Raw genomic sequence first — 13,801 nt, forward strand, 5'->3', positions numbered from 1 at the left:
GGAAGGATGAACGGAAGCTCCGTGAAAGGCAGACCAGGCCTTTGTCGGACAGCAGCAGGAGTAACCGCAACAGAGAGGGAGACCTCCAAACCGCTGCAGCTGTGGGGACGAAAAGGGGCGAGCCTGGGCTGCCCCGACCTTAAGTGAACCAGGGAAGCCCACCCATCCCGGCAGCCGATTGGCTGTCGCAGTGGGCGGTGAATACTAATGAGCTGGGGGAATCCCTATTTCTCGCGGGGCTGACGCTGGCCCTGCGAGATTGATGATGGGGGCATGAGCCCGCAACCCCACCCCCTCTTTAGGTCAGTAGTGGCTTTATGAAAAAAATTCAATTCCAACAAATTGGACTAGGGAACCCAGTCAGATGGGCAGGGTACAAATAGAACAACAACAACAACAACAACAACAATAACAATGAAACAAATGAATTAATAAAACAACTGCACTCCCTTTGAATACCCCTTCAAAGAGTGGGTATTCCATGGGCAATCATAGCTTTATTGCAGCCTTTTCCACTTTGTTTGCCTCCAAGTGTTTTGGAGTACAGGCTCCTATTATCCCTGCCCATCGGCCATGCTTCCTGGGATGGATGTGAGTTAGAGGCCACCATGAGAAGAGCCTGCTGGATCAGGCCAGTGGCCCATCCAGTCCCACATCTTGTTCTCACAGTGACCCACCAGATGCCACTGGGAAACCTGTAAGAAGGATTTGAGAACAGGGGCACTCTTAAGGTAAAGGTAAAGGGACCCCGACCATTAGGTCCAGTTGTGACTGACTCTGGGGTTGCGGAGCTCATTTCGCTTTATTGGCCGAGGGAGACGGGGTACAGCTTCTGGGTCATGTGGCCAGCATGACTAAGCCACTTCTGGTGAACCAGAGCAGCACAAGGAAACACCGTTTACCTTCCCGCAGGAGCGGTACCTATTTATTTACTTGCACTTTGACGTGTTTTCGAACTGCTAGGTTGGCAGGAGCTGGGACCGAGCAACGGGAGCTCACCCTGTCATGGGGATTCGAACCGCTGACCTTCTGATCGGCAAGTCCTAGGCTCTGTGGTTTAACCCACAGTGCCACCCGCGTCCATTTCCGGCAACCAGTACTCAGAAGCTTTTTACCTCTGTTTACAATGGAGGAGCAATGTGCCAGGAAGCATACAGTGCCAACATTTTGATGTTTTGTGCCAAGGAAATTCCCATTTTGTGGAATGGGGCTATAGAGGGGTTTGGAGCTCCGGTCCTTTGGCATCAGGAATATACAAATACTTTATATTCTCAAAGCAAGTGATCTCCTTAATGCTGCAACTGCCCAATTCCTGTGGAAATGACATCCTCTGACAGAGCGTCAGTGATAACCATTTCTATTTCTCAGTTTCCCACTAGGATTTAAATTAGAATCTGTTTTGCAGATAGCTGCTTCAGAGCCGACATTCCTAAGGCAAGCTCAGTCCTGCAGTAATTGCAGTGGCTCGGATTTGTTTCTCTAAACCACCTGCCACTCTGGCTCCTTCTTTATTTATTTTTCCTGGTGGTGGTGGGAGAGATGGCAAATTACTTCCTCTCTGACATCAGCTATCTTATGAAATACCCTCAGTGTGTGCCTAAGCACGAGGTCCTATAGTCAAGCAAACTCGCACAAGTTAAGCAAACAGGAAGCGCGATGAAAGGGAACTGTGTGATCACGTCTCATTACAGTGAACTAGCTATTTCATTAATAGACACCACTTCACTTTTTAAAAAGTAGCCAGCTTTTGCGCTGGCTTTTTGTAAAGAGGCATGTAGTGCCCAGATGCTCTGCAAATGTGGATGTATCCAGTTCTATCTGTGTTAGTCAAAAGAGCAAAATGAGCAGCATTTGACCATATCAAAACCATCTGAGTGCTCATATCTAGGAGGAACTAAGAGACTGAGTTGTGACTCAGGAAGCCTTTGATTCAAAGCTAGAAGAAGAAGAAGAAGAAGAGGAGGAGGAGGAGTAGTAGTAGTAGTAGTTTGGATTTGATATCCTGCTTTATTACTACTCGAAGGAGTCTCAAAGCGGCTAACATTCTCCTTTCCCTTCCTCCCCCACAACAAACACTCTGTGAGGTGAGTGAGGCTGAGAGACTTCAAAGAAGTGTGACTGGCCCAAGGTCACCCAGCAGCTGCATGTGGAGGAGCGGAGACATGAACCCGGTTCCCCAGATTATGAGTCTACCGCTCTTAACCACTACACCACACTGGCTCCCATCGAACACTTCCAGGAGCTCACTAGCACCTAGCAACTAGCTAGTAAGCAAATCCCTCTCAGCTTCAGCCCCCATCTGCAATATTGGGAATAATAACACTGATCTACCATAGAGGTAGATCAAAGGTTCATTGGCCAGGAATGACTGCATGTGTGGAGTCATTAAGAAGCTGGAACCAGGCCAGACAATAGTTTTCTGGCTGCCCAGCAAAAATGGAAGCCACAGAAGACCACTGGCAATCTGTTCTCCCAACTGGAAAAATTTGGCATAATCCCCAGCATTTCATAAGCTTCAAAATAATTGCACAGATCCCATTGTATAGGTCCGTAGCTCATGCCTTCTTTTCTCACTTGCAGGTAATTGTTGCAGTACTTACCGTACTACTGCAAGAAACAGCGTGCTATGTTTATAGACATTGGCAAAGTCCTTTCCTTTTCTGCATTTGTGAAGACTGGAAAGCAAAATGTTCTGAAAGTATGCATGTGGACATGGTAAAACTGCTTATTTCCAACATGGATAGGAAGACGAGAAGCCCCCACCCCACAACGCACTGTGCCCAGGTTTTATCCAAGAGCATCTATACACTCACAAAGGTTTATGAGCTCTTTACTGCTGCCACGATCAATCAGTGTGGGTGCTTAAGGACATACATGGCACTTTAATGAAGCATATAATTGTACTGGTCATCAGGGCAGAGATGATTTTTCCATACGCAATGAATTATGTTAAAGTAGGGGAACATACTACATTTAATTTTAGAAGATCATCAATCAATGGGGTTTAATGTTATTCATTCGTGGTTTTTTCCCTGGAAGGCGGAAAAGTTGCCTGAGTTGACTGACTGTGCTAGCAAAATCCAGACCAAGCCAGCCAAACATAGAAAATCATGACGCTCAGAGGTCACACCAGAGCACTGAAGGTCCAGCACTCTCGTGCAACCTTCTGATGAACCCAGACTGCCAGTGCAAGACAAGAAGGTCCTCTGGGCTCATAAACAGGGTTGTGTCAGAGGTCTAGCACTCTGGCACAACCCTTTGAGGAGCCCAGCGCGCCAGTGCCATGTGTATGTGATGTCATACACATGTGACATCACACACACATGACGAAGCCCCCCCCCATGTTGGGTGCAACTCAGCGTCTCTGTGCTCCACCCACTTTTGACTCAATTGTATAAATGATGACTAAAATACTTATTGCTGCAAAGAGACAGTGTAAACAGATAAGCCGCTGGGTTCTCTGCAGGCCTCCTCAGAAGTCAATCTCACTGCACTTAACAGGGACTCTAATCAGCCTTTGCTAACCTCGTGCCCTCTAGATGTGTTGGACCTCAGCTCCCATGCTGGCTAGGCCTGAGAAGAATTGCAGTCCAAGACATTTGCAGGACACCAGAAGGCTGGCTTAAGTTTACAGTATGAATGTGTTTTTTACAGCCCATATTCTGCCAATTATGCCAGTTCTTTTTTAAAAAAAGAAGTGTATATGAAACTGTTTGTATTCCTGTGGCTAAAAGCTGGCTTTTGACACAGTTGAATTACCATCGAAGACATCTCCTTGGAGAGAGAAGCAGAAGATGGCATGTCAAGCATGAGGGCATTTCGTAGTGTGCATTATAGATGAGCACTTATGGCGAACAGGTCGAAAGGGCACCATTATAATGTACTGCATTCCATACCATCTTTTCAGAGCTTTTGCTTTTGGGCTTTTCTTAATATTACCTACCTGCGCCTGCTCTAACACAAAGGCGGCTGCCCGGCCATTTCCTTGAACGTGTTACTGACTCAAAGCTGACTTCCATCATATTTCCTCATCTGTAGGGGTGAGCTGTCATGGCACTCAATGGTGGGGGAGGCAGAGAGCCTCTGGAACACGAGGCAAAAGGCCATAAGCTGACATTTTACTGGGCATCCGTCCCACCTCCTCAGATCACATAGAATTTTCTCCGAAGGGCTACTTTGCTCGACTCACCTTGCATTTTGATGGCTTGGGTACCTCTGACCTCAGACGAGTAACCTGTTATTAGCTTGCTGTCTGAGAGCTGCAGAGTTGCTGTTCTTCACTATTTTCCCTTCAATATGTTTCAAAGCCTGCAGGGAACGAATAAGGTTGAGAGTCACTGTTGTATTTTCAAGTAGCTTAATGAGGTTAGTGACAGACTTGGGAAGAGGTCACTCGACTGAAGCTTTCTTTTCTTTTTAATAATCTTTTCATTTTGTACCAAAATATCCAATGCTGTTAACACCCAAGAATGAATGGGGACTTAAACCAAGTATTAAGATACCCCTTCTACTGCAGATATGGGGGAAGGGGGGATCTTCTTTTTACAGACTTGGAAAGAGGTCACTTGATTAATAATAATAATAATAATAATTGAAATGGAAACTGAAATTGAAATACTTTGTCACTTGTACAACTGAAATTGAAATACTTTATTGTCACTTGTACAACTTGTATACAGTGAGATTACATGAGTACTCCCCACTCAGCTCTCATAGTCTTAATTCCCCTTGTTTACTCACACACACACACACACACACACACACACACACACACACCAAACCTGAAAGTCAGTTGCCATATTGTTATCTTTTCATTCAGCAGCCTAACAGCCCACGGATAGAAGCTCTTCTTTACCCTGTTGGTGTGACTAATCATGCATCTATATCTTCTGCCTGAGGGCAGGAGATCAAGAAAGTGCCTGCCAGGGTGTGACTCATCCCTGAGAATTTTCCTCACTCTCCTGAGTCAATGTTCTTCTGCACTGTCATCCAGCGGATTCATAGGACAGCCAATAATATCTTGTGCTGTATTCATCACCCTCTGTAGGCACTTCCTATCAGTTGATGTCAAACCAGCATACCACACCATGATGCAGTATGAAAGGACACTTTCTATTGTGGACTGGTAGAAGGAGATAATCAAATGTTGATTGACATCGTTCTTTCGCAATACAGTACTCTGAGGAGATGGAGTCTCTGTTGGGCTTTCTTAAACACCTGGGTTGTATTGATCTTCCAAGTAAGGTCTTCGCTGAGATAAACTCCTAGGAATTTAAAGGGAGACTCTCCACACAGCCCTCCCCGATGTACAGAATAAATAATAATAATAATAATAATAATAATAATAATAATAATAATAATATATTGCCCATCTGACCAGGTTGCCCTGGTCATTCTCAGTGGCTGCCAGCAAATTAAAGCATCAAACCCACTAAAACGTTCTTTTCTCTTTAGTAAGCTTTTGGTTTTGTACCAGTCGTGTATCAACAAATACTGGTGAAATATCCAATAATATTCATTTTGAGGTATGATCTGGCCCTTAAGCACAATAATATATAGTCCCTTCTCCCTCAGCAGTGAAGAAGCATGTTTCTCCTCTGGGGAGGGGCATATTCCCTCAGTGTTAATCTGTCAGGGGTTGCATGCTGGCAGTGGGGGCGGGGCCAGAACCCAAAATGGTCTCCCTCTCTTTCTGCCACTCACTCTCTGCCGTATCTTGACAGCCACATGCAGTTAAGCCAAAAGCTGCATAGAGAAAGAGAACTATGAAAACTACCAAACCCAAACTGTTTGTGTGCAGTGCCAAAGCTTTCAGTGGGGGGGGGGGGTGGAGGGGGAAGGGGAAAGCACATTCTTTGTAAAAAGAAACAAATTGTATACTATTTTTGTTGTCTCTCTTAACCGTGTCTGTTTTATAGATATTGATCCTCCCAAAGGGCAATGAAATTTCTCAGTTGCTCCATAACAACTCACAAAAAGGCTGTCGCTAGGGTCAAATATAATTGTTTTCTGACTTATGGTTCTCAGTTTCAGCCACCAAGTTCTTCAAATATTGTAGCTTAAATATCCTAAAGGGACTTGAAGGTCTCCTCTTTGGTAAGCATGGTATTTTTCATGATGCATTTTTGAAGCAGTGCTTTTCAGGAGCTGTCTTTGAATTTTTCCAGTAGTGTATTCTTTCGATAAAAGTCAGTGTAAATATATGTTATGTGCTTCCCAACATGTATTGGCCAGTCCCACAGGCACGTTTACACTCTATAACTCATTTAAAAGACAATTTCAGCATGATGTGCTATCTATTTAGGAGTTTTTATAAAGCTGCATGAGAGCTTATTTTCCTTTAGGTTGCTTTGTGTAGACCATAGCAGAACAAAATTTGGGGACATGTCAAGGCTGGAGAATAATCGAATAACACAACTAAGAAATGGTTAAATCAAAATAAAACATACTTAGGAAAAACAAAATCTACAGTGGTACCTCGGGTTACATACGCTTCAGGTTACAGACTCCACTAACCCAGAAATATTACCTCGGATTAAGAACTTTGCTTCAGGATGAGAAAAGAAATCACGCAGCGGTGGGAGTGGGAGGCCCCATTAGCTAAAGTGTTACCTCAGGTTAAGAACAGTTTCAGGTTAAGAATGGACCTCAAGAACAAATTAAGTTCTTAACCCGAGGTACCACTGTACATTTAAGAAAGCATGAAAATGGGAGAAAGATGTTTGAGGCTCAAATCCTAGGCCAACTTATGGGAAGCAAGCCGCTCTAAACTCAGTGGGTCTTCTGAGACTTCTAACAATTCTCAGCACCCTTAACAAACTATATTCCTCAGAATTTTTTGGAGGAAGCCATGACTCTCAAAGTGATATGATATTGCTTAAAATTCATAGTGCATATAGGGCCTTAATACAGTGATCCACCCAGTGGTGTAGCATTGGGGGGGGGGGCTCACAGGGGTGATTACCCCGTTCTCAAAATTGTTAGGGGGCACAAAATTTCAACACCTGCTGCTGCCTTAATACAGATGCATACAGTGGTACCTCTACTTGCGTTCACCTCCGGTTACGTATCTTTCTGGATATGTATGTGGCAAACCTGAAAGTATTTTTCCGGGTTTCGTTGCACGCGCATGCGCAGAAGCACTCTATGCACTGTGCGCATGCACAGAAATGGCACCTCTGGTTGCGAATTCCTCGGGATGCAACCAGAGCTCCAGAACGGATCCTGTTCACAACCAGAGGTACCACTGTACTTCTGTTGCTGGGCTGTGTTGAAAACTACTTCTTCATGCGAACCAATAAGTAGTGACATCTCCAGACAACATGTGCACATACTCCATCCATTTCTTTCCCACCCCTTACACATGGCCTCGGGTGTGAGCAACCCATGCTACGCCACTGGACCCACCCATTCCCTAGTCAATGAGACTTGTTCCCATCAAACCATGTATAGGATCCCAGCTTTACTTATTTACCTTCACTGCATTGCGTGGTCTCAAAGAAGGAGATTCTCTGTTTGGTCCTCCTGCTCCACCAGTGCAGCTATCTTTGCAAAGTGGATACAGGTAGTTTGCTTGGGCAGCAACCAATTAGGGAGCAGCAGCTGCTGGAACAGATGACAAATGGTTTATTTGCAAAGAGTGCTGCAGCAGCTGATGACCAGATGAATCAATGGTGGAAGAGATCAGTGGTGCCTTCTTGTTCATTTCTCTTCTGGAAAGCTAGCAAGGCAGGTGCAAGTCACTCTGTATCACATGGGAGCAAGCCTCACTGAATAGCCAAGTTTCTCTCATAAAAGCCTCCATCTCCCTCTTCCTAGGCTGTCACATGCACTGTTTTGGAGTGAGGCTTTACTGCCATGGAAGATGCTGTGGACTGGTGTGTTCCTGCTAAATTTCATAAGCAGAAAACTTTGATTGGTAGATCCTTTTTGTCAAGCTATTTAAATGTAGCAGAAACCTTGCATTTTGCAATATGCAATTCAATAGCAACTGAAATCTGGATTATTATTTTTAAAAATAGTTCAATGTAAGAAGATGAGCTGTAGATTATTTTGTTGATGATATAATGTCTTTTTGTATTTTTGATACATACTTATTTATGCAGATCTACTATTCTATTTTTTAAATACAGAAGAACTCACTATCAGCACCATGTTCACATTTACAACATTCCGGTTTTAGTGACTGAAACAGAATGACCGTTGCATGTGTGCCAGGGGTATGGGAACTGGTACAAACTGATATGTTGGAGAGTTATCTATTTCTAGGGCTGGATGGTGTTCAATTAGCAATTACCAGTTCCAAAATAGTTTCATTGCACAATCACACCTTACAAATGCCAACTCAGTGTGCCACAGCCATCAAAAAGATAAAAGAGAATCCTCTGATTTATTATGGGAAATAATAGTGCAAAGCTTCTAATTACATGAAATGTTGAGTGCTTTCATAACTGAAGAGGACATATTCCTAGGATTTATGAACAACTTCAATGTTGCTTCTTCTTTTTTTAGTTTACAAAGTCCCCCCCCCCCCTGTTTTCTGCAGTGCCATTTGTTCTCAGAAAAGAGTCCTATGAGGTAGGTCATAATCACCATTTTCCAGATGGAGAACTGACAGTAGCTAGCAATGATTTTCACATGGATACTTAACAATATGATGAATAAATTGGAAATTGAACCCATCTTTCCCAATCCTGTGTCCAATAATCTAACCAATAGGGGGCTTGTGGCACATATGGCCTTGCAAGATATTGACTTCCCTTACCTCATCGGTTCTTGGAGCCACCCGCTGCCAGCAAAAATCTGACTTCAGTGCTTCCAGCCTTGGCTGTTTCTGAGTTTGTTGTGTAGATGTTAACATCTCTTTGGTTAATGCACTGAAGCTTAAGATGCAGCAGCTGCTGCTTCTGGTAAGGTCAGGCTCTGAGCCAAGGGTTTCAACGGCAACCGCAGCAGCATTAAGACAGAACAGCTTCCATAACCTGACACTCAGTGATGATGATCTATTCCTGCAGTCACAATAGATGCTGAAGGAAGGAAGGAAGGAAAGCTCAGTGAAGCTGAGAGAGGCAACAAAGACTAGACATCACAGGATCCAGGTATGTTCAATACTCAGATTCAAATTCCAGACTTGCTTTCCTGGAAGCAAGTCCCCTTAAACCTAATGAGACATGTAGGGTTGTGCTGACAGCCATTCATCTTGCCTCTAGCACAGCCTTCCTCTACTTGATGTCCCCCAGATGTCTTGGACTTCAACTCCCATCAGCCCCAACCAGCATAGACAATGGTCAGGGTTGATGGGAGCTGTGGTCTCACAGTAGGTAAAGGGCACCAGGTTGGGAAGGCTGCTCTAGTGTAGAAGGCAGAAAGTACCCGAAGATACACATGGAAATGGATTTGGTTCCCTTATGGTTGGTAAGAATTGCTCTTCTTCTCCTGGAACACTCCCCAAGGCTGCAGAAACCACAGAATTCTGGATGGTGGCATAGCATGGGTTGCCCACGCCTGGGACTGTGCAGAGTGGTGGGTGAGAGGGAGGGAAACGGACAGAGTACACATGTGCATTTGACTGCCATGTCCATGTCACCCAGGAGATCACAGCTGCAGATGTAAGAAAAGAAGTTGTTCCATTGTCTGGAGAGGTCACTTCCTGGTTTGCATGGAAAAGCCATTTTCAAGGGAGCCCAGTGATGGCAGTGTGCAGCTGTATTGAGGTAGTACTGGATGTTGAAATTTTGTGCTGAAAGGGGTGGTGGTGCAAGGGGAAAACTGTTTGGACCCTTGCCTAGAAAGTCCGGGACAAGCGGAAGTATGGGTGTGCCCACGATCAAGGTGAGGTGGCATGCTTGAGGTGGCATGTGTGCTTGCCTCCATTCTGCTTGCAATGATTCAAATGTTGCTGAGCACCTCTGCTCAACTTTGTGTTCCCTCTCTACTTCCTTGTAACATGTAAAGCTGGGTATTTTAACAAAAATTTCTGGGCTTTTGTCATTGCCATCTTTGAAGTTCTACATGCCCCAGCTTACCTTGATGGACCGTGGCTTTCATGAAATAAATAACAGAATAATCAAAGATGGGTTTGTTTGTTTTTTGCCTTGAATTAGCTGCAGTTTGAAGATTCAGAGCTGCTTAAGCATTTCTTCCATGGGAACTAATTAAAAAGGAGTGAAAATGACTGCTTAACATATGTGCACAGCCACAAATCCTAATGGCTTCTTGATCCTTAGCTCCTACTAAATGTCCTTTGTGGAAATTAGATCTAACAAAAGTATGGATCCACTTTATATTGGAGCTCCTAAATCCATCAAATGCTCTAAGCCAAGCCAGTTTTCATCTGCTCAGTGGCAAAGCTAATTGATGGATGCTACAATATGCATTTAGGCATGCTGCTTTTGCAGTGTTGAAGGCTTTGAGTATCATACTAAGCTGAATGCCAATGTTATCATCCAAAATTCAGTATAAAATATGAAGGAATGGCAGAACATATAGGCCAAATACTAAATAGCATATTGACAAGCAATTCAACTTGTTATTGTTTATGATGAGAAATAGCTTGAAGCTTATTTGCATTATCCTATTCTGCTGATGCAATGGATATCAAGAAAAGCTCTCCTTTTTTTGCATGGAGACCGCACTGTGGATAGGAATGCAAAATTACCTTCTTATGACTGCAGATTTGTGTGCCCTCATTTGCAAGAGTTCCTTTAGTGACAGAAGAGCTACTGCAGAGTGGCTTCATGTCTGCTAGTTAATGCAGCAGCCTGTAAGAGTCCACGCTGTGGCTCTTTTCTACCACAGCATAGGGCAGGGATGGGAAATGTGTGGGACTTCAGATGCTCATGGATGTCAACTCCCATCAGCCCCACTCAGCATGGTCAGTGGTCACGGATTATGAGATATATAGTCCAGCAACAACTGGAGGGTCACAGGTTCTCCACTCATTCATGACATAAGGGCTGGGCTGGGAAAACACTGTGGCATGGATTCCTCCTACATGACCTCAGAACATATGGAGAGCAGGGATAGATCAGCCCAAAGGTCCATTTAGTCCAGAATCCTTTTCCCCAGGGTGGCCAATGAAGGTGTGATGGCCTGGGATTCGGACTTGGAGGCTGAACCTGAGGAATCCCAGCCTGCACAGGAGTCCCCGCCTCCAGAACCAGCTGAGCCAGGGCTGGGGCATTAGCCTGAAGGGTCCTCACCTGTGCTGTATCCTCAGGTACAGGCACCAGCTGACTCTGATCTGGCTCCTGAGGTGATGGAGAACCCATTGCCTGCAGGTGCTCCACTCTCAGCCCCGTCAGGGGAAGCTGAGGTTGCCTCTGGGTCTGGTAACCCTCCAGCCTCTCCTGAGCTGCAGAGGCTCAGGGCAGAGAGGCGAACTACGTTCCAGCAGGAGGAGTTCTCGCCTCCAGGCCAGGAGAGGCGAGTCACCTGTGGACCGGGGCCGCCCTATGCCTTGGGGCAGATAAAAGCCAGCCAGCCCCAGTCCCAGGTTGCGGGAGCAACATTGTTGGTAGCCTGTTCCTGCCTGCACCCTGTCCTGCTCTTCTGCCAGAGTTCCTGACCTCACCCGACTCCCTGCCTTGGACCCAGCTTCAGCTTTGATGGACAGCCTCCATACCGCACCCTCAACCTTAGACTGGACTCGGACCTTGCCACACGGTTAACCCTCGGGACCAGCACAGAAGGGTCCTCTTCCATTCAGGGCTGTCTTAAGCATATGTGGCACCGGAGTGCAAAGATCTGCCCCCCCCCGGTTGCCCAGTCCCAGGTGTGCAGGAGGGCGGAGGAGGGCGGAGCTGGTTGTCCGCATCAGCATCTCACTGGCTCGGTCGCCCCTGAACTCACGGCACAGAGCCACCTGCAGCAGAAGAGCCCATCGCGGCACTCCGACCAATGGACGGGCTCTTCCCCAGACTCAACTCTCAGGCCCCGGACTCTTGGCCTGGCGCCCCTGAGAACCCGGCACCCGGGTGCCCCGCACCTCTAGCTCCTATGGGTAAGATGGCCCTGCTTCCATTATCCCTGTCCTTTTGGCCACGATGGCTGAAGCTGATGGAAATTGCAGCCAGTGAAGGCTAGTTCATTAGGGCAAACAGCATTGCCCCACTAACCTCAGTCTGCCCTTAGATAGACCCACCATGCCTGCCTGCTTACTTACAACACTGACTGTCAACTTCCTTCTCTTTCATCTGAGAATTGTCCCTATTAGAATTCAGCAGGGAGAAGGATGGGGACAAAACTTGAATTAGTTGGCTTTGCCAGTCATTGGCTCTGGCGCCACCTACTGTTGGTCTTCCTGCTTTTGGCTCTACCAGGCTCAATAGGCACCAGCCACCACTGGTTGCAGTTCACTAACATCTGAAGGACAATATGTTGGTTATTCCTGCCCTATGCCCATATATTTTCTACTTCTCCTTTTAAAGCTCATCATCTGAGCTGGGGAGAAAACATTCCATTTCTGGCTCAATTGTATAACGTTATAATACGAAGAGAAGGTCAAGGTTTCAGTTTGAGTGATGTGCTTCATAACTTCTTCTGTGGACTTAAAAGGTTTTTCTAAAATGGCAGTACCTGTTGACTGAACTGTTTCAAAACATTCTGAGAACATTAAACGTAAGGCAAGAGTGCTCATTTGATTTAGTAAGTAATGAGTTCAGTAAAGCCACCTTTTTGTATGTATTTTTCTTTTAAGTACATGACACAAAATGAAAAATTTTATTGCCGTACCAAATTAGATTACCTAAGGTAGTCTGTTAATAAAACAACGCGAGACAATACGTGGTGCATTCCTTAGACGCAATATAGAGAAAATGTCTGAAAATCATCAAACATTAAAAACTTCCCCAAACAGGGCAGCCTTCAGATTTCTTCTAAAAGTCAGATAGTTGTTTATTTCCTTGACATCTGATAGGAGGGCGTTCCAAAGGGCGGGTGCCACTACCGAGAAGGCCCTCTGCCTGGTTCCCTTCTCGCAGTGAGGGAACCGCCAAAAGGCCCTTGGTGCTGGACCTCAGTGGTTCAACTGTTAAAGGAAGCCTGTAACACCAGCAGTTCCTGCCTCTCCCTACTAGATAACAAAACACCTGTGTCTTGGAAAGGTGCTACCTGAAGGCAAAGAGCTCGATTTCTGGTTTGCAAAATGGTCAAGATATGATAATCAGTATAATTAATCACCTGCCTAGCATTATACTACATTTTATATTGCCTTCTGGCTATATACAGCTAGTACAGTATGGTGTGGTTTTATCCAAAGTATTCTCTCCTTGGTCTGAATTTGACTCCAAACCCTTAAAAAAAAAAGTCTTTCTTCCTTGTATTTCCTTTCACCTAGATTTTCTTCTCCTTTTAAGATCTCTGATCCATTTAATTATACATGCCATAATCACACCCAGCAGCCTTATAATTCAGCATTGCCATCTATTTCCTGCTCTTTAACTTTATACTAAAATGATTTTTGTTTTTGTTTTGTTTAAGGGTTGGTACATTAGAACTGCTTATGATTTCTGTCGCACTTATTTATTGCCGCACTTTGATCATACATTTGGATCTGAATATCAGTCCTTTTCATAACTGAGCTTTCCAGGCACTTCAATCAGGGGCTGAATGTTCCTCCCTCCCTAACAAGAGATATCTTTTTATTAAATTTCTAAATTTAATTGTAAACAAATGCACCAATTTCACCACAATTCATTCCGTAAAGAAGGGTTTCTGGGAGTTTTGAATGCTGATTGGGGCCGGGCAGGGAGGAAGTGGGTTTGTTATTGTTGTTGTTATTTGCTTTTTCTTTGGATCTTTT

General features: G+C 44.9%; 1 long non-coding RNA gene across 4 annotated transcripts in view; it reads right to left on the reverse strand.

Moving 5' to 3' along the window:
- Positions 1-13,801, reverse strand: part of LOC307218966 — a 176,842-nt gene that overhangs the window by 125,650 nt on the left and 37,391 nt on the right. For all 4 annotated transcript variants that reach the window (XR_013840200.1, XR_013840201.1, XR_013840202.1 and 1 more), the window contains exon 3: positions 4,190-4,308. This is a non-coding gene — a long non-coding RNA (uncharacterized lncRNA). The remainder of the gene's footprint in view (positions 1-4,189; positions 4,309-13,801) is intronic.

Source organism: Podarcis cretensis (genome assembly GCF_951804945.1).
Source record: "Podarcis cretensis genome assembly, chromosome: 6".
Lineage (NCBI taxonomy): Eukaryota > Metazoa > Chordata > Lepidosauria > Squamata > Lacertidae > Podarcis > Podarcis cretensis.